Raw genomic sequence first — 18,458 nt, 5'->3', positions numbered from 1 at the left:
TTTTTGCAAGTGATTCCAGATCTGTGATGCTCTAAGCATGGGGAACTCTCAGTCTGCAAACTACCAATTTAGATCAGCAACTCTTCCTATAGTTAGTCTTAGAGAATTACCTGGGGCACTGAAAGAGTAAATGACTTGCCCAAGGTCATCATCACCCCCCCCATATCATGCTGACTCCAAGGCATTATATTTCTTTTTCTAAGTTGCCTCTTTGTTTATACTGTACTATAGTATTCTATAATAAATTATTAAAAGTAGAGCTATACCAGGAGAAGGAAAGACATATTCAACTAATAATATCACCATTATTAATAAAAATATTTCCTCCATATAATAAAAAACCCAATAATCTCAAAATCTAATTGTAAGTCTGGAGCCAAAAAGAACCTCTGCAGGAAACCATATGTAAGTAAGCCAAGGAAAATGATTCCATATTAAAAATTATCCAATATTATACAATAATGAACTTGCTGATATTTAAGGCTACAGGTGAGGCCTGCACTTGTGGGAGAACTCAAGAAGAAGACAAACCATCCTTCTCTTGGCCTTCTTCATGTCCCAAGTAGTTTTACCTTGGAGATTGCCTCCTTTCTTTTCCAATGCTGTCACTAGAATGAGGAAGCTTATATGCAAACAGTATTTAAAGAAAAGGGTGTTCTTCTGAGGGTTGACAGAAGATGTGATCTGGGGGCGGCTAGGTGGTACAGCGCACCGGCCCTGGATTCAGGAGTACCTGAGTTCAAATCCAGCCTCAGACACTTGACACTTACTAGCTGTGTGATCCGGGGCAAGTCACTTAACCCCCATTGCCCCACAAAAAAAAAAAAGATGTGATCTGCAGACTGATGGGATGTCCTTAGGCCAAGGAAGTACCAGGTGGACAGGAGAAGGGAAGAAGCACTTAAGCAGAAGCAGCCAGAAAGTTTTTTTCCTTGAGGGTAGGGTGGATGTGAGAGATGGGTAGAACAATTATCAGTGCCTAGAACCAGAAAAGATTACCCTTTACTCTTTTGGACCCTGAATGAAATTCTTTCCCAGAAATATTACCCTGAACTCCAGAAATCCATTTTCTTGCATCCCCAAAAACCCTAAAAACTACTATAGCAGGGACATATCTCTGCTAGAGATACATAAGATAGATACACCTAAGAAGCCTACTAGGAAATAGGAAGGCACTAAAGTTGTGTCAGCCTGTGTACTGCATCATTTTAATACATCTTTCCTCCTCAATATGAACTGCTTCTCCATCACTGATATTTCTCACTACTCATCAACAACCTTCAAGGGGAAAAAACCAAAACAAAAAACCCAGTCACAAAAAGACCTTCAAGCAAGGCAGAGAAGCCAAGGCCTTAATTGTAAAGCCTAGATGGTACTGAGCTTCCTGTAGGAATTGAAACTACAGGAGGGCACAAAGGTCTGCTCTTCTGAATGATTCTGCCAACTATGAAAATTTACAAACTGGATGTACTTTTTATAAATTAAATTATTTGTTTTTATGAGTCATTTCCAAGGTGTTTGCAGAGCTTTCTGTCCATTCTGTCCAGCTGCAGATGGCAAAAGGAGCCCCATTTGGCATACCTAACATATCGTTTAATAAATGAACGCTGAGATGGCAGTGAAAAGTAATTCAGATAAACTGATCCATAGAGGTGCGCAGAAAGAGTCAAGGAATAACAAAGGCCATGTGTGGTCAGAGGTGCTACTAAAAGGCTACAATAGGAGCTATGGGGCAATATTACCAATGAGGAAATTGAGTTTGAAAATAGAACCATAATCATAAACATTTATCAATTACTTATTAGTAGGCTGAGCACTGGGAGATAAAAAGATGGAAGTGAAATAGTTCCTCATCATCAAGAAGCTTACATTGTATGTGGAGAGACAAAATACAAAGTGTACGTATAAAAATATACTAAAGATATACAAAGTGATGCAAGAGAAGAAACTAGCAGCTATATGGGAGGGAGACAGAAATCTGGAAACCTCTTCCTAGCCTAAAGTCTCTTCTTTGACTTGAGGGATAAAAGTAATTCTCCAGTTCTGGAATGCTTCAATAGTTTCAGAGATCCAAAACTTCATTTGATATTTTCTGGTCTGTAGTGGAATCTGGGAACAGAATTTCTAGAACAGGCAGATGAGCATCTATGCATTATTCATTAGAGGCATCTCCTTATAAACATATAAAGGGTGCCCTAAAAGTCTTAGTGCAGTTTAAGACCTTTGGGGATACAATGTATGCAGTTTTTAGTCCAACAATAAAGGAAAACAGAAGAACAATTATTAAATGTAGAGACACATCCCCTCAGTAGAAAACCAAGGGCCTTTAACCTCCTATGAACAATAGTTCTTAAGCTCAGCTGTAAATACATCAACTTTTCCAAAAGGGGATTCAAAGTGGTTTCGCTGAAATATTTGCACTTTCTATTAACCTTATCCTTGACTTCTGATTTCACAACATAGTTTTCACCACATATTCTTCTATTCACAGGGTTTCCCCCCTCAGTTTCAGACACTGTCCAGCCACCCTGACAAGGTTAGTCCAACTGTACCCATTCATATTTAGAATTGCTTTTAAAAAAATCAACAACAACCGAAGATTATGTGTTTTTTTTTCCTCTTGAGAGTCTCAAAAAACAGGAAGTGGTTTCATCGAGCCTCTTACCAAGATAAAAAAGTTTTCGAGACTGAAACATAAGTGAGATATTGACAGTTTCCTCCTACCATTACAAGGTTTCCTCAGGAAATCCTCTGTACAATCAAATCAAACTGCTTGCAACGACAGACTAAAAAACTGAAGCAGGATCTAAAACGTATTAATCAGGTCAATACTTGGCGGGGGAGGGGGGGGGGAATGAAACGAAAAGGCTTCTCCAGAATCTTAGGAAGCAAGAAGAAGCTTTCGTTTTCTTGTGTCTAACTCGGAAGAGCCCGAGTACGAGTCGCCAGGACTCAGTTCAAACACCATTCTCTATTAGATTGTGAGATCTTGAGGGCTGGAACTGCCTTTTGTTTTGTTTTGTTTTGTTTTTGCCTTTCTCGGTATCCCCAGAACTCGAGCCCGGCACACAATAGGTATTTAATAAATGCTTGCTGACGACTTTAGAAGACACACTGTCATACTCTCTCTCTCTATCCTGTCCCTTCCCCCCCTCCGCCCCCCCCTTCGTATATCTCGGTTTTGTTTTTGCACCGGAAAAGATGCAAAGTCGTCTGGTCCTCAGGTCTTGGTCGCTGGGAGTGGGGTGGTGGTGGGGAGGGGCTGTGTATGTGTATAACTGACATTTTGCCCCGACGCCCCCTTCTCCGATGCCAAACTCTTGTGCTACGCAGCGGCTACCCCTACTCCAAGGGAACCTCACCCACTTGTCAATTTCGCAGCCCCTGGCCCAGCACTTCTCAGGACTTCCCCGGCCCCGTGTCGCATCCCCCCCCCCCATACTACCCAGTGACAGCTGAGACCCAGCCTGCAGAGGAGACGGGAGCCAAGTTCTGCCACCCACCTGCCTCCTTCTCCCAGGAGGAAATGTGCACCCAGCACCCCCCGAGATGGGCCTCCTCAGGCCGCGCTGGACCAGGCACTGGACGCTACCTGGTGACAGGCCGGGGTGGGAAGGAGGAGACGCCGCTGCCTCCTGCTGCTCCCGCGGCATTTAAGGGACACAAAGCTCCCCCTCCCCCACGCCCCCAGGTCCCCGTCATCTCGGGTTTCCCTTCCCGGCAGTGACAACTCACCCTGGAGCAACGGGGCAAAGAGCAGGCGCTGCGCCCTCTGGCCAGATGTCGGCTGCTCCAGGCTGCCCGCCCGGCCGCCTGCCTGTCCGCCTGCCTGTCCGCCCGCCGCCACCTCCGCGGGCTCCGCAGCCCAGTCTCAGCCGCCAGGCCCCGCGTGCCCTTGTCCGTCCGCCTCGCGCAGGCAGTAGCTGCGGGGAGGAGGGGGAGGGGCGGGAGAGCGAGGGGGAGGGGGAGGGGAGCTTGTCGCAGGGCTCAGAGAATGGAAGGCGGTGGAGGCGGCCGCGTCACAGCCCCAGCTGAGCAGTACTGGACTGGGGGCGGGGAAGAGCCTTTCGGGAGAAAAGCCGGGAAGGCGGGGTCGAGAGTCGGGAGTGGAGCGGGGGGGGGGGGGGGGGGGGGGGGGGGGGGGGGGGGGGGGGGGGGGGGGGGGGGGGGGGGGGGTTGGGGGGGGCGGAGAGCAAAGAGAAGGAAGGCGGAGTGGGGGGGGCGGGGCACCAAAAGGGACGCAACAACTTCAGAACGTTTGGGTTCCGGCAACCAACCAGGGCGAGACTCCGGCTCCTCCACTGCCGCCGGCGCCTGCACGCACGCGCCGCTGAAAGGCGCACACGCTGTCAGAAGGGGGCGGGGCCTCGGGGCTCCAGGGACCCCGAGCCTTTACCGGAACTTGCGGCGAGTCAACTAGAGCAGAGTGAAATAATTAAATTTATTGACAGGTACAATAAACCCTACAGTTGTTTGCATCTTTTTTTTTTAAATGTATCCTTTTGCTGCTATCACTTCTTTTACTTGAGCACTGAGTTCACTAGGTTTTGACACATTTTTAATTCTTCATCACGAAATCATGTTTTTATCACATTGTATATTAAGTACACCTTTGACAGGCATCCCATTTCCCCAAATATATCCTTAATAATAATAACTAGCATATATAGCATATATACATAGAGATTTATATGTTAAATCTGTCACTAAATACATAAGCATATCTATATGCTATATATCTGTTACTAAATATATATATCTGTAATAGTAGAATGTCTAGATTCTGTAGAATTTAGTATTCCAACCCTGCCTTTCCTAGATAGATTTGCAAAATCCTTCACAAATATCTCGTTTTATCATCACAACATCCCTGGGAGGTAGATGGTAATTTTATCCCCATTTTATAGATAGGGAAACTCATGAAAATAGTAGTTAAGTGTCACTCAAGATGACTCAGATAGTGTCTGAAGTGGAATTTGACCAAAAGTCTTCTGGACTACTAGGTCCAACACTCTATCCATGGAGCCACCTTAGATTATAGCTTTGATTACATAAAGACCATAAATTTTTTACAGATTTTAAATCAGTCTAGTTTCCAAGCTTTTGAAACATCTTTATCTTGTTCACTTGGATAAGTTTTGTGATCTTGATGTGTGGCCTGGCAGAAGCTTATATAGCAATTTTTCGTTTCCATTTGGAAATTTAATTCCAGAACAGTTCTACTTCCCAGTATATAAATATATTTACACAGTTCATCATTCCCTCAGTTGAAACAAAACTTCAAGGAAGTCGAAGATAGCCAAAGTATTTTGGGGTTAGAGAATAGATGTTTTCAGTCTGATCAAGATCCTTGGATCTTAGAGGCTCACTTGGACTGATAATAGTTTTTAGAGCCTTAAATGAAAAAGCAAGTTTCATCAATACAATTTATTTACTAGTCTTCTCACTGTTTTTCCAATTTTAAAAAGCCTATGATGCACTGTAAAAACACAGTAAATCCTTCCTGCTCTCTAGATCTCTATAGAAGTATTTTCTTATTTTCTGAAGTTTTATTAGGATATTTTGTAGCAGTAGTTTGACAGCTCTTATTGTTCCTTATATCTGGCCATATTTAATGTTGTGCTTTGGTGTAACTAATCTTGTTACATTGTATGCTTGAATGATTCTTGAAATGGTATACTTCCTTCAACCAATAATCACCACAATATCCCTAAGAGTCACTGATGTGTGATCATTAAGAGGTACAACTTTTGTAAGTTTCTTTAGAGTAAGAACCATTCTTTTAAAACATAGGATAAAAAACATGACAAAAGAAAACAAAGAAATACCTGCCTATGATATGAAATCCAGCACTTAACTGACAGAGAACTAAGGAAAGGTAGGGAAACCAACTGAACTACTCTGGTCAAGGTCAGATATTCTGAGTCAGTCTACTGTCAGAAGTAGCATAAACAATGACCACTACTGTCATAAAATGAAATCTCAAAATTATTCCTTGTGCCAAGGCAATTTGCATACCCATATATCTTCCAAACTCCTATGAAGAACTTGAACTTCCTTGCTTCCCTAGTCATTACATCTAACTACAGAGAATTACACCTGTAGTTTATCTCACAGAAACTATTTATTACTCGGTGTTTGTATCTTACTTTTTATTTTATAAAGTGTTTGGCAATGTTATTTCCAACTCTTTCATTCAACAAACAAATAAAGTGTCTCCAAATTTCAAAATACAATGATAGGTACTATAGACAGCTTGAAATAAGACATTGCAGCTTTAGATTTCAAGTTTTAGATGAGGAAAAAGATATACAGAAGAGTTAATAATAATTCAGATTCATATATGTAATTTTGTTCCCACCCAAGCTGAGAGATGGGGAGAAGGGCACTCCCAGGCGCATGACTATGTATTTTGAAGAGACATGATTCCAAATGGTGGACAGAATGCTGACATGTTGCTTCAGACCTATGTAAGGGGCAGAGTTGGTGCCATAACTCTTTAGGGGAGAGACATGTTTCAACATGGACCCTCTCTTTGGGAGAGACAAATGGAAATATTTTGAAAGTTGCAGGCATGTTGACAAACCGGCTTTCCATCTTTTTAGCACTAACATTTTTTACTGGTGACCCTGTATAGCTATGAATCATGGACATTACAATCTCCAAAGAATCAGATTAACAGATGACACAAAGAACAATGAGCAGTCTATGGTGGGCATAGACAGACTGCAATCTATTACCATCAATGGCTTGCACAAAGGATGTGACGTAGAAGATATCATGTAAGAGATATATGGCAAGAAAAGGAACTAGGTTGGTTATTTAGTGAGATGGAGGGATAACAGGTACACAGGTCAAATCCTTTACTGGTATACACTTGATGTTGAAAGGCTGGAGGTCTCTAGCCAGTTGAGTAGATCCTTTATAGTTTATGGGAGAAGGACAACAGTTGCTTAGGATGAGAAGATTTGGATGGATTGGGATTTGTATAGGATCACAAATCCATTTGATATATCAACATATTGAAGTAACAAAGTACTTAAATGATTTAGGGTAAAATTCAAGTATTGTTGTTGTTTAAGATAACAGATAAAAAATAATAACCACTTGTACCTCTAAAGCACTTTATACTTTGTTTTTGTTTTGTTTTTGTGAGGGGCAGTGGGGGTTAAGTGACTTGCCCAGGGTCACACAGCTAGTTAAATGTCAAGTGTCTGAGGTTGGATTTGAACTCAGGTCCTCCTGACTCCAGGGCCGGTGCTCTATCCACAGCACCACCTAGCTGCCCCTGCACTTTATACTTTTAAGACAATAATCCACATTTATATAACCTTTTAAGGGTTACAACCTTGTGAGAAGGCCTCATATTAGTCCTATTTTGCAGATGAAGAAACTGAGGCTTAGGTACAATATTTTACTTTCATGTGTATTATATCACTTAATTCTCAGTACAACACAAATATTGAAAGAAATGGCATCAGTATTCCCATTTTATGAATGAAGTAACTTCAACCAGGAGAATTAAGTGATTTGACCATGATCACCCAGCAAGTACCTATTCTATTTATCTGAAGCCTACTATGGGCTTCAGAGTGGGGAAGACAGGCAAGGGACTAGTAGAATAGTTTGACTGCTTTTGAATCCCTTAGTAAAGGATGAGCAAATTAGTTAGGGATAGGATGTTTTCCAGCTTACTTGCTTGAACCTCATCGCCTTCATCAGTTTCCCTTTAGCTATCTGTGACTTGGCTCAGCACCCAGGAATGTTCTCTTAAGGTAAAAGACAAGATAAAAATTCATAGTGGTGAACCAATAACTAAAAGGTCTGGGTGTCCAGATAGTGCCATGCCTAAGTGTTCTAGGGTCTTCTATGACTTGGGACTCTCAGGACATGAACTGCGGATTCACTGGACACCCGCAGTTCAATTAGGGGCCCTACAAACATAGAATTTAGACATCCTATTTGTTCAAGGGTGTATATAATCTTTGTATCCTAGCACAGGGACTTGCCTTTAATAGGTACTTAATAAATGTTTGTTGACTTGTGAGCATTCATTGTGAAGATGTTGCTTTTCTTTAGTGCTCTTCATCATCAAGAAGGTTCTTTACAATTGTTTTTATGAATCATTCTCCACAATAACCTTGGTTAAGTGAATGAGTAGTGGGTGGGAGGCAGGGAAGGGTTGGGAGACATGTTTATTAAGTGCCTACTATGTGACAGGTACTGTGCCAAGTGCTTTACAGTTTTCTCATTTGATCCTCACAGCAACCTAGGAGGTAGGCATTCCCATTTTACAGATGAGGAAACTGAGCAGGCAGATGTTTGGTTTAAAAAAAAAACCAAACACATTTATATAGTGCTTATTATGTACCAGGCATTGTGCTACATGTTTTATGATTATTATCTGATTTGATCCACACAACAACCCTGGGAGGTAGGCGCTATTATTATCCCCATTTTACAGTTAAGGAAACTGAAGAAATAGAGGTTAAGTGACTCACCCAGGGTTATACATCTAGTAATGTCTGAGGCTGGATTTGAACTCAGGTCTTCCTGATTCTAGGCTTATTGCTCTAGCCCCTGTGGCACCAGCTATCAAGTAGCCCTGTTTTATATACAAAGAAACTAAGAAAAGACAACTTATACAAGTTTACAGAACAAGTCAACTGTGTACAGTTAGGATAAGAATCCTGGGGGGGTGGAGTGTCTGGGTAAAGAATGTTTGACATAGACTAGTTCCTTATAACAAGGCTGTGAGTCAGGTGACAGAAGAATTATTATTCCCATTTTATAGATGAGGAAATTCAGGTTCAGAGAAATGAAGTGACTTGTCCAAAGTAATACAGTAAGTGGTTTAGCACTGACTCCAATATAGGACTTTTTTCTATTACATTTCAGAGTGAATACCCTGCTTCTTCTGTCTTTTTCTCTTCTTTCTCTGAAGTCTAAGCAATGCACTCAGGGAGATGCAATCGGGATGGGGAGAAAATGGCTCCCTCTGGCTGATGCTATGAAAGTCCCAAAAGCTCTTCTAGAACAACTACTCCGGAAGATGCTCTTCTCCCAAACCCCCCTCCTCCTCTTCTTCCTCCTTCCTCTCCCAAATCAATTAAATAATCAATCAATAAGCATTTATTAAGCTCCATTCTGGCCAATTATTGTATGAGGTGCTAAAGATAGAAATTTTAAAAATGGAAACAGTGCCTTTATTCAAGGAGCTCAGTGAATACAGTACTGGACCTAGAGTCAGGAAGACCTAAGTTCAAATTCTGTATCAGATACTTGCTAGTTGTGTAACCTGGGCAAATTACTTAACCTCTAACTGCCTCAATGTCCTCAACTGTAAAATGGGACTAATAGTAGCACCTACTTCCCAGGTGTATTGTGAAGATCAAATGAGATGATATTTGTAATGCACTTAGGACAGTACCCGTCACATAGTAGACACTTAATAAATGGCTTCCCCAAGCCCCTTCAAACTCTTGCAAACTTTAAAGTCCAATATAAATACTAGCTATTATTAATCTATTAGAGGACCACAACATGTTCACCAATAAACAAATACAGGATACATACAAAATAAATACAATGTAATTTGGGAGGAGGCACTAATACCTGGGAGAATCAAGAAAAGACTCTTGAAAGAGGTAGCCCTTGACCATCCTGGTTACTTTCTGCATACCTTTTTTTGGGGGGGGCAGGGCAATGAGGGTTAAGTGACTTGCCCAGGGTCATTCAGCTAGTAAGTGTCAAGTGTATGAGGCTGGATTTGAATTCAGGTCCTCCTGAATCCAGGGCTGGTGCTTTATCTACTTCGACACCTAGCTTCCCCCTGCATACCTCTTAAACTGTGGCATCCAGAACTTGACCCACTATTCTGTTATTGTGCTGATGTTGCTTTACCTTCACATTCCATCCACTCACACCATCTTAACATCTGCCTGCTCCTGAGTATATACCACCCGGACCTCCAACCCTTCTACCTTTTGCTCTAGGCACAGTAATCAAACCAAAAGTACCATTGCTTCTGGAAAGGGTGTATCAGTCCACTGCCCTGGGAATCCTCTCACTCTTCTTGTGTCTACAAAAACCCCAAAATTTCTTTCACTAGACACCACTCCTCTAAAAATTTTATTTTCCCCTACTATAATGTATGCTACTTCATAAGGACAAGGACTGTTCCACTTTTTGTATTTGTGTCCTCGGTGCTAAGCACAGTCTTTGGTACATATAAAATACTTAATAAATGTTCATTCATTCATTCAGTACTTCAGATCCCATTTGCCTTTTTAGCTGTGAAATCACACTGCTGAATCTTATTGATCTTGGAATCCACTAAAATCCCCAGATCTTTTCTAAACGTTCATCTGTTATGGGGTTAGGATTAAAGTTTAAACTGGCCAGCTAAACTGAAAGACAGACACACCTTGAAAAGCAGGAGAGGTAAAATTTCCTGAGGAAGGGAGTGGAATGGTCAGATCTATGCTCTAAGAATATCTGTTTGACAAGCTATATGAAGGATAGATTAGAGAAGGGAGAACCTGATTGCAGGGAAACTAGTTAGGAAGGTTTTGTAATAGACTAGATCACAGATGATAAAAGCTTGTTATAGGGCAGCGGTAGTGAGTCAGGAGATGTTCTGAAGGTGGAATTAATGAAACTTGTTGGTATCTTATACTCCTTTGCCAGTGGCCTTCCTTCCTGAGTCTCCTACAGTCAACCTAGTCCTGTTTTTCATATGTCATAAGAATCTATGCAATTTCATCTTGATTTCAAGAACTGTGAATTCCCCCAGACCGTCAATGTGTTTATTGCCAGCACTGGAATAGTACCAGACAGAGGAGTCTGTGCTAATGAAGGGAAGCAGGAGGGATTACTTGTTAAGTGAGTAGTATTTTTGGGGGGGGGGGTGGGACAGGGCAATGAGGGTTAAGTGACTTGCCCAGGGTCACACAGCTAGTAAGTGTCAAGTGTCTGAGGCCACATTTGAACTCAGGTCCTCTTGAATCCAGGGCTGGTGCTTTATCCACTGTGCCACCCAAATGTGCCCCCCCCCCCCCGTAGTATTCTTACTAGAGGTAACATAAAGAATTGAGAATGAATCCTTTGTTTAAGAATGACTCATGGATCTTCAAGCAAGGAAGTTATACATAGGGTAATAGAATATTAGAGCTGGAAGTATAGATGGTCAAAAGTATTCCTCTCATTTTTACAGATGAAGAAACCCAAAGAGATTAAGAGACTTGCTGAAGGTGATATAAATAGCAAGTTGAACCTCTAAATTAGCATAATGCTGCCATTGGAATGAGAGTTTGAAGACTTTAAAAATGAAAAAGAAGAAACTTAATCAGTTTCTTCTACTCATTTCAAATCCTTCATTGGGTGGCAAATGCTTTCCAAATTAGTGATTATGTGATACTCCAATATCATGTGCTAGAGAGAGGCAAAGGAAGTCCATGAACAAGACTTAGTCAATTAATTAATAAGTATTTATTAAATGCCTGCTATTTGTCAGGTACTATCCTAAACCCTGGGGATACAAAGAAAGGCAAAGTACAATCCCGGTTCTCAAGAAACTCACAGTCTAATGAGAGGAGATAACATGCAAATATCTATGTACAAACCAGTGTAATACTCTGTGGTCAAGGGACAGCTTCTCAGGAAGGACTTAGAAGATGAAAATGGTGCAGTTGTTGGGAGGTGCCTTGCTTTCTGGATTGGAGTGAGGTGAAATTGTACCCAGAGGTAACAAGATAACAAGCATTTATTAAGTACTTGCTATGTTCTAGGCTCTAAACTAAGTGATAGGGATATAATATAAGCAAAAAAGGGAGAGATGTACCTGCCCTCAAGGAGCTTATATTTTAATTTGGCTAGACAATACACCAGCCACTGAAAAAGGAGCTGAAAAGGGGTTGGGATTGTTGGGAAACTCCTGAGACTCAGAAGCAGAGTCAGAAGGAGAACAAAACATGGCTAGCATAGGCCTATGCCAAAAATGGAAGCCTGGGAAGGAACTCACCAATGGAAGAGGGGTGCTGGAGAGGCACAGTTGTTCCAGGGAAAGAAGACCCCAGATTCTGAGGGGAAGTTCCAGGATAGTGGTAGTTGAGGCTTGGTGGCAAGGTCTTAAGAGTCAAAAACAGAGCTGGAGGGGAATAGACATGGCCTAACAGTCTAAGCTCTTTTTTACACTTCACTTGAAGCCTAAATACCTGTTGTCTTTGTTTCCTACTCCTTATTTTCTGTGATTTCATTAATTGATTGAGGAGGAAATCCAATTCTTCAGCAGTATCCTCATCAATGCCCCTCCACAAAATAAGGAATAACAAGCACTTCTAGGATACTAGCCAAGTGATACAGGCATGAATCTTCCTGATTCATGAGTTTAGGAGGAATGTCTAGAGGATGGCCTTGGATACATAAGGAACTTGAATGTATAAAACTAAGAGCCATTCCCGAAGAGATATAAGAATATAAACCATCAAGGGATATAAACAGGTAATTTTCTTTTCTTTTTTTTTTAGTGAGGCAATTGGGATTAAGTGACTTGTCCAGGGTCACACAGCCAGTAAGTGTTAAGTGTCTGAGGCCACATTTGAACTCAGGTACTCCTGAATCCAGGGCCGGTGCTTTACCACTGCGCCATCTAGCTGCCCCTTAAACAGGTAATTTTCAAAGAAAGAAATCCAAATTATCAATAACCAATGTTTTAAATGTTCCAAATTACTAATAATCAGAGAATGCAACTTAAAGCAACCCTAAGGTTTCCCCTCATATGCATCAAACTAGAAAAGATAACAAAAAACATGGTATAGGAATGTAGCAGAATATTATTGTGTCATAAAAAATGGTAAAATGAACAGTTTCAGAGGAAATTTGGAAAATGTCTCTCCAGAGTGAAGTGAATAGAACTACGAGAATGATAATTCAATGACAACATTATCATAGGAAAACAAATCTGGAAGACTTTAAAACTCCGATCAATGAAAAGATAAACCAGGAGACCAGAGGATCGAGGTTGAAACATACTACCTATCTCCTGCCAGAGAGAGGATGGACTTAAAATGCAGAATGAGACCTGCATTTTTTGCACATGACCAAATTTGTTTTTCTGAACTATACATATTTGTTTAAGGTTTTAATTTTATTTTTAAATTGTTCTATGGGGGAAGGAGGAGCAGTGAGAGTGAAAGAGAAAAAAATGATAGCTTTAAAAGAAATTGAAGAATCAGCAACAACCTTATAGAGGTGCCTCTGACTTTCTCCCTTGGGATTTTCTATATGAGAATACTATTAAGACTCCATATGAGAGGATTGAATACATTTCCAATAAATAAAGATGTTAACAAGGCCTAACTTATAGCTAACTGTAAATGTGTATGTGTATATCTTTATTCTATAACAAGCAGTATCAATTTGTTTATATTTCCCAGAGCAAAGAAGAACAGCACTTATAGTTACAAAATTATAAGAAATAAAATTGGGCAGCTAGGCACCAGCCCTGGATTCAGGAGACCTGAGTTCAAATCTGACCTTAGGCACTTGAAACTTACTAGCTGTGTGACCCTGGGCAAGTCAATTACCCTTATTGCCCCACAAAGAATAAACTGGATGTAGTCAAATAGAAGATAGAAAGATAAAATATGGACATCTTAAGTGTCAGTGAACTTAAATGGATGGGAATGAGTGAATTCAATTCAGGTGACCATTACATATACTACTATGAGCAAGAATCTCTTGGAAGGGGGGGCAGCTAGGTAGAGCAGTGGATAAAGCACCAGCCCTGGATTCAGGAGTACCTGAGTTCAAATCCGACCTCAGATACTTGACGCTTACTAGCTGTGTGACCCTGGGCAAGTCACTTAACCCTCATTGCCCCGCAAAAAATAAAATTAAAAAAAAAAAGTGCTCGCTTCGGCAGCACATATACTAAAATTGGAATGATACAGAGAAGATTAGCACGGCCCCTGTGCAAGGATGACACGCAAATTCATGAAGCGTTCCATATTAAAAAGAAAAAAAAGAATCTCTTGGAAGAAATGGAGTAACTGTCATAGGTAATAAAAGGATGAGAAAAGCAGTACTGGGCTTTATAATCTCAAAAATGACAGTATGATAGCTATTTGAATCTAACACCTTCTAAAAGTAACACTACCACCAACAAAAAAAGATGTCATATTCATCATAGGGGATTGGAATGCAAAAGATGATTGGAATAACAGGCAAATTTGGACTTGGAGTACAAAATGAAGCAGGGCAGAGAATAATTGAGTTTTGTCAAGATAACTCACTGGTCATAGTAAACACTCTTTTTCAATAACCCCAAAGACTCTATACATGGCCACCACCAGACAGTCAATATCGAAATCAGATTGATGATATACTTTGTAGCCAAAGGTGGAGAAGTTCTATATAAGACCTGGAGCTGACTGTGGCTTAGATTATGAGCTTTTTATTACAAAATTCACACTTAAATTAAAGAAGGTAGGGGGGCAGCTAGGTGGCACAGTGGATAAAGCACCAGCCCTGGATTCAGAAGGACCTGAGTTCAAATCTGACCTCAGACACTTGACACTAGCTGTGTGACCCTGGGCAAGTCACTTAACCTTCATTGCCCTGAAAAAAAAAGGTAGGGAAAACCATCAGAGTATGTATGAGTGACCTAGATATCAGAAGTGTAAGTGATAAGTATATTTAAGGGTTTAAATCTAATAGAGTGCCTGAAGAAATATGAACAAAGGTTCTCAATATTGTACAGGAGGAAGCAACAAAAAACATTCCAAAGAAAAAGAAGAGCAAGGAAGCAAAATTGTTGTTTTATAAGGCTTTACAAATAGCTGATGAAAGAAGGAAAGTGAAAGGAAAAGGAAAGGATATACCCAATTTTATGTGGAATTCCAAAGAACAGCAAAAAGAGATGAGAAGTTTTTCTTAAATGAGCCATGCAAAAAAATGAAGAAAATAACAGTATGGGAAAGACAAGAGCTCTTCAAGAAATATTGAGAGAATACAGGGATATCACATGCCAAAATGTGCATGATAAAAGACAAAAATGAGAGGGACTTAGAAGTAGAAGAGATAAAGAAGAGGTGGCTAAAATGAATAAAAGAATTTTATAAAAGTTAAAAATGATGTGGTTACTAATTTAGAGCCATTTTTCCTAGAAAATGATGTCAAGTAGGCCTTAGGAAACATTGCTAACAAAACACTAGTGGAAGTGATAGAATCCCAACTAAGCTATTTAAAATCCTAATAGATGATGTTGTTAAAAGTGCTGCACTCAATATGCCCACAAATTTGGAAAACTCAACAGTGGCCACTGAATTGGAAAAGATCAAGTTTACAACTAATGCATTATTGGTGGAGCTGTGAACTGATCCAACAATTCTGGAGAGCAATTTGGAATTATGCCCAAAGGGCTAAGGGACTGTTCATACCCTTTGACTCAGTAATACCACTAATAGGTCTGTATCGCAAAGAGATCATAGAAGAGGGAAAAGGACCTACATGTACACAAATATTAAAGCAGCTTTCTTTGTGGTGGTGAAGAATTGGAAATCGAGGGAATGCCCATCAATGGGGAATGGCTAAACAAGTTGTGGTATATGAATGTAATGGAATACTATTGTGCTGTAAGAAATGATGAGCAGGAGGATTTCAAAGAAACCTGGAAGGACTTACCTGAACTGATGCTGAGCGAGAGGAGCAGAACCAGGAGAACATTGTACACAGTATCAGCAACATTGTGTGATCAATTGTGATAGACTTAGCTCTTCTCAGCCGTGCAATGATCTAAAACAATTTCAAAGAACTCATGATAGAAGATGTTCTCCACATCCAGAAAAAAGAACTGTGAGTTATGAATGCAGATTGAACCATACTGTTTCTACTTTTGGGCTGCTTTTTTCCCCCTTCTTTTTTGAGGTTTTTCCCTTGTGCTCTGATTTTTCTTTCACAAAATGACTAATACAGAAATATGTTTAATGTGATTGTACATATGTAACCTATATCAGATTGCTTTCTGTCTTGGGGAGGGGGGAGGGAAGGGAGGGGGGGAGAAAAATTGGAACTAAAAATTCTATGAAAACAAATATTGAAAATAATCCTTATATGTAAATGGAAAATAATAAAATACTTTTATAAAATTTTTTAAAAGATCAAGTTTACATCCCAATCCTAAAGAGCAATACCTATGAATGTCCAAATTGCTGAACAATTACTTTCATTTCACATGCCAACAATATTATGCTTAATATTCTACAAGCTAGGTTTCAGCAATATGTGAACCAAGAATTACTGGAAGAGCAGGCTGATTTTTGAAGAGGCAGAGGAACTAGAGACCAAATTGTCAATAGCAATAGTTTAAATGACATATGAAATAACTGATTGGTTTAAGATTGGGAAAAGCATAGGACAAGGCTTGTCCTATACTTGACCTTACTTTTTTTTTGTGTGAGGCAATTGGGCTTAAGTGACTTACCCAGAGTCACACAGCTAGTAAGTATTAAGTGTCTGAGGCCAGATTTGAACTCAGGTCCTCCTGAATCCAGGGCCATGCTTTATCCACTGCACCACCTGGCTGCCCCACTTTTTAAAATTATATGCAGAATACATCATGTGAAATGACAGGCTGGATGAATCAAAAGCTGGAATTAATGCTAGGTTTATATCCCAAAGACATCCCCAAACACAGAAAAAGACCTATTTTTACAAATATATGTATCTATGCACACAAATATACACACATACATACATATGTGATTACCCATGTTTAACCTATATCTGATTGCTTACTGTCTTAGAAAGGTGGGGAGGGGAGGGAGGGAAGGAAGGAATTTGGAACTCAAAACTTTAAATAAATAAAAATGTTTATTATTAAAAACAAATGGGGTGGGGCAGCTAGGTGGTGCAGTGGATAAAGCACTGGCCCTGGATTCAGGAGTATCTGAGTTTAAATACAGCCTCAGACACTTGACATTTACTAGCTGTGTGACCCTGGGAAATTCACTTAACCCCAGTTGCCTCACACACATAAAAAATTAAAAATAGAAGCTATTCTATTAACATTAAGGAGTCCCACTAAGTGCAAAATATACCAATAACTTCTTTAGGGGTAGCTAGATGGCGCAGTGGATAAAGCACTGGCCCTGGATTCAGGAGGATCTGAGTTCAAATCCAGCCTCAGACACTTGACATTTGACACTTACTAGCTGTGTGACCCTGGGCAAGTCACTTAACCCTCATTGCCCTGCAAAAAAAAAAAAAAGCTGTCAGAATATCAACAATCTCAGATATGCAAATACCACTCTGATGGCAGAAAAATTAGAAGAATTAGGAAGCCTCTTGAAGAAGGTGAAACAGTAGAGTATAAAAGCTTGCTTGAAGCTTAACATTAAAACAAACAAACCAAAAACCTAAAGATCTTAGCAACTAGTCCCATCACTGGCAAATAGAAGGAAAAGAAAAGGAAGCAGTATCAGATTTTATATTTTGGGGCTCAAAGATCACTGCAGATGGTCACTGCAGCCATGAAATTTTTTTTTAAATGCTTGCTCCTTGGAAGGAAAGTTATGGCAAATCTGGACAGCATACTAAAAAGCAGAGACATCACCTTGCTGACAAAGGTCCATATACTCAAAACTATGGTTTTTCTGGTAGCAATGTATGGCTGTGAGAATTGGATTATAAGGAAACCTGAGTGTTACAGAATCCATGCTTTTGAATTGTGGTGCTGGAGAAGACTATTGAGAGTCCCTTGGACAACAAGGAAATAAATCAGTCAATACTTAAAGAAATTAATTTGGGACTTCCAGTGCCAAGATGCCAGAGTGAGGAAAGAACCCTCTGAAGCTCTCCCAAATTTCCCCTCCAAACCAATAGAAAACTGCCTCTGAATTGTTCCAGGAGCAAGAAAACAGCTTATCAGCCTGACAGGAAAGAAAGGTCTGTCTTACCTGTGTGGGAAGGAAATGAGGTCCAAGAGCAGCAATAGCAGCAGCTATGCTCATAGAGGGGAAACCTGAAGCAGGGCTCAAAGCCTGGGGCAATCCGCCAGTGAAGCCCTGCTCTTCTGCAAACCAGCAGCTCCCTAGGCAAACAAGCAGTCTGGGCAGCATAGCAAGGACATTCACAAGCCACCCTACCACCTGCACAAATCACTAGGGAGTCCTTGACCCCACTGCTGGCCAGTCCCACCTGAAGACTAGCCAATAGCCAGATCCCACCCCTGGGGCCTTTCAGCAGAGAGACTTTTTTCATAGCAAACCAAGAGCAGGGGGCCCCAACCCTCGAGCTGATCTGCAACAAAATTACTCCTCCAGGGTTCAGCTAACAGAGAAGCCCTGTTAATCTAGCAACCCAGAAGCAAGACACCACCCCTGGGGCAGACTAGCAACAAGATCCTCCTTCAGGGTCGGCTACCAGAAAGACTCTTGTTAACTATAGCACCCCAGCAG

At 40.7% G+C, this 18,458-nt stretch overlaps 1 protein-coding gene and 1 non-coding gene across 2 annotated transcripts in view; one reads left to right on the top strand and one right to left on the bottom strand.

Annotated features, from left to right (window-relative positions):
- SUSD6 (sushi domain containing 6) overlaps positions 1–3,959 on the bottom strand; it is a 112,420-nt gene extending 108,461 nt beyond the window's left edge. Inside the window, exon 1 of the mRNA XM_043983937.1 lies at positions 3,736–3,959. The gene's annotated coding sequence lies outside the window, so the exon portion shown is untranslated. The remainder of the gene's footprint in view (positions 1–3,735) is intronic.
- A 9,949-nt stretch (positions 3,960–13,908) lies between these two features.
- On the top strand, positions 13,909–14,015 carry LOC122744818. Its single transcript, XR_006355161.1, has one exon. It is a non-coding gene; the product is annotated as a U6 spliceosomal RNA (small nuclear RNA).
- The last annotated feature ends 4,443 nt before the right edge of the window (positions 14,016–18,458 follow it).

The sequence above is a fragment of the Dromiciops gliroides genome, chromosome 2, assembly GCF_019393635.1.
Source record: "Dromiciops gliroides isolate mDroGli1 chromosome 2, mDroGli1.pri, whole genome shotgun sequence".
Lineage (NCBI taxonomy): Eukaryota > Metazoa > Chordata > Mammalia > Microbiotheria > Microbiotheriidae > Dromiciops > Dromiciops gliroides.
Note: the sequence above shows the minus strand (reverse complement) of the source record. Positions and strands in the feature narration are given on the sequence as shown.